Source organism: Colobus angolensis, unplaced genomic scaffold, assembly GCF_000951035.1.
Source record: "Colobus angolensis palliatus isolate OR3802 unplaced genomic scaffold, Cang.pa_1.0 Scaffold387, whole genome shotgun sequence".
Classification (NCBI taxonomy): domain Eukaryota; kingdom Metazoa; phylum Chordata; class Mammalia; order Primates; family Cercopithecidae; genus Colobus; species Colobus angolensis.
Window position 1 is genome coordinate 261479 of NW_012117232.1, and position 2820 is coordinate 264298.

The following is a 2820-nucleotide window of genomic DNA, read 5'->3' on the forward strand; positions in this document are numbered from 1 at the left end:
CCCCAGCTTTAGTCAGCTGGAGAGAGGGATTTGAGACTGATCTCCTGTTCTCTTGGGCTGATGTTAACCATAATATGATAAAGCTTTCTTCCCCAGCATTACTTTTCCTAATGATTGGCTTTCTGCGCAGGACCTATACTGAACCTATACTGAACCCCTGGCATTTCGGTAACATATTTTGGTCCCCTAATCGGGAATGGGTTGCCTCTGGCTGGTGGCCGCAGATGGGGAGCGTCTCAGAGGCCCTCCTGTGCAGCTGCCTGACCCTTTCTTGGCCAGAGGTGGATTTCTGTCTGTCTCTCTTTGTCCCCACTGCTGCTGACTCTAACTGTGTTCCTGATTGTCTAGGAAGAGCAGCCTTTGAAATGTGACATATGCATCTGACAGGTGTCTTTTGTGGGTACCAGATGGCAGGATCTGCTTCTCTCAATTTGGGAAATTGTGAAGGAATTTCCATTTGCAGGTTGAACAAGCCCAGCTGACTGTGAGAGGGAAGCGCCTCAACTGTTTTGGCTTGGATGGTCTTGGGGGTTTGTTAGTCGCTACTGCGGTTAGATTGTATTTTCGTAATTATTTATGTGTGTGGGTGGGTATAGTCATGAGAAATCAGAATTTGATCTTAGAATGTAGCCCACTGGGGTGCATTCTTTAGAATTAGTCTGAATATAGTTATGAGCCAATGGAACAAAGGAAAATGATATTCTTTTGCAACACTGTTTGGCTCCAGTGTTCTTTGAGGACTGGGGAGGTTGGGACTCTCCATGGGTCTTTGAATTGTACTGCTGTCTTCTTTTTTTTTTTTTTGACAATTGTTATTTAGTTTTTATTTCATAATCATAAACTTAACTCTGCAATCCAGCTAGGCATGGGAGAGAACAAGGAAAACATGGAACCCAAAGGGAACTGCAGCGAGAGCACAAAGATTCTAGGACACTGCGAGCAAATGGGGTGGAGGGGTGCTCTCCTGAGCTACAGAAGGAATGGTCTGGTGGTTAAGATAAAACACAAGTCAAACTTATTCGAGTTGTCCACAGTCAGCAATGGTGATCTTCTTGCTGGTCTTGCCATTCCTGGACCCAAAGCGCTCCATGGCCTCCACTATATTCATGCCTTCTTTCACTTTGCCAAAGACCACATGCTTGCCATCCAACCACTCAGTCTTGGCAGTGCAGATGAAAAACTGGGAACCATTTGTGTTGGGTCCAGCATTTGCCATGGACAAGATGCCAGGACCTGTATGCTTTAGGATGAAGTTCTCATCTTCAAATTTCTCCCCATAGATGGACTTGCCACCAGTGCCATTATGGCGTGTGAAGTCACCACCCTGACACATAAACCCTGGAATAATTCTGTGAAAGCAGGAACCCTTATAACCAAATCCTTTCTCTCCAGTGCTCAGAGCACGAAAATTTTCTTCTGTCTTTGGAAACTTGTCTGCAAACAGCTCGAAGGAGACGCGGCCCAAGGGCTCGCCGTCGATGGCAATGTCGAAGAACACGGTAGGGTTGACCATGGCTAGTAGTACAAGAATTTCCTCGGCGGCAGCGTCTGCAAAGCCTGTACTGCTGTCTTCTAATTGCGTTCATTTTTCTGTTGGATGGGAAGGTGGGATGGAGTTCCGTGTATCCAGGCTTTTCCGCTGCTGTCCTAAGCAAGGTAGGGCCTGGCTGATTGTGATGTTCTTCAGTGGTACTGTTTGGTATTCTTTAAAGTCTGGGGAGGTTTGGCCTTTAAAAATCAAACTGCCATGGAAAGTGATTTATGCAAAATTTTGGTTCACAGCCTTCGCTGGATTACCTACTGGGGCAAACAAAGTTTAACCATGTGAACATGCTCGTAAACCAGTGAGTTTGCATTGCTATCTAATGGCTAGAATTCCAGGGTAAAAGCTGTTGGATCTTTGTATGTGTATGTGTGTCTCTGGATGTTCTGTATCATTTTCACAGGGTACCAAGTTGGCTTATACATAAAAAAGAGTGTGCATAAATTAGGTAAATAAGTCCAGTCAGTTTCCAAGTTCATGTGACTTAAGTACATCTTTAATAAATGGGCTTTAACATTATTGGTAAAATAGAAATGTCTTCAGACTTGTCAGCCTACCTTTTTATCTGGGTTTTGTATTTGCTGGATGTGTTAAGGTGTCTGAGTTTGACGAAAAAGGTTATAAGACTCTAAACCCAGCCATGAAGAAAATGATCTTTGTGTGTGGGTTTTTTTTTTTTTGATAAATAAGACTAATGTTGTCATTTAATAAAAACAGCTGAATTTTCTGAGTTATTGGTAAATATACCCATGTTTTTTAATTTTAAAGTTCTTACTTAGGTGAACACCTGATATTCATAGGTTATAAAAATGATTATCAAGGAAGCAATGACTGGCTTTGTCTGATATCTCAGTTCTCATAGTTAATGTAGAGAAACGGTTAAACACGCATAAAATAGAAATGGGGTAAATGTAGGCGAACTTTTTCTGTAATTTAAAGTCTTGAGAGTTTGGCTGCTCATTAGATGTCTGAGTCATGTTAAATTAAGAAAGGGTTATGACACAGGGAAAGATTTTTTTAAAAACTATGGAAGGTTGTCATCTATAAAATGTTAATATCTGATAAACAGTTCAGGATTTCTTGCTTCCTAGGTTTTTCATTAAAATGTAAGGTTACTAAGAATTCTAGTTAATATATAATTCTGTATATAAAATGTGTCACAGAAGTTATATCTTTACTGAGAAAAAGAATAATAACTAATTCAGAAGTTATCTAAAAGTTGATTCAAATTATGGAGTTGGGCCGTGCACTGTGGCTTATGCCTGTAATCCCAGCAT

At 41.2% G+C, this 2820-nt stretch overlaps 1 pseudogene across 1 annotated transcript; it reads right to left on the reverse strand.

The window, feature by feature from the left end:
• Nucleotides 1-809: 809 nt before the first annotated feature.
• Nucleotides 810-1554, reverse strand: LOC105520728 (annotated as a pseudogene). The gene has a single exon (XR_001003176.1). The product of XR_001003176.1 is annotated as a peptidyl-prolyl cis-trans isomerase A pseudogene (transcript).
• Nucleotides 1555-2820: the final 1266 nt, after the last annotated feature.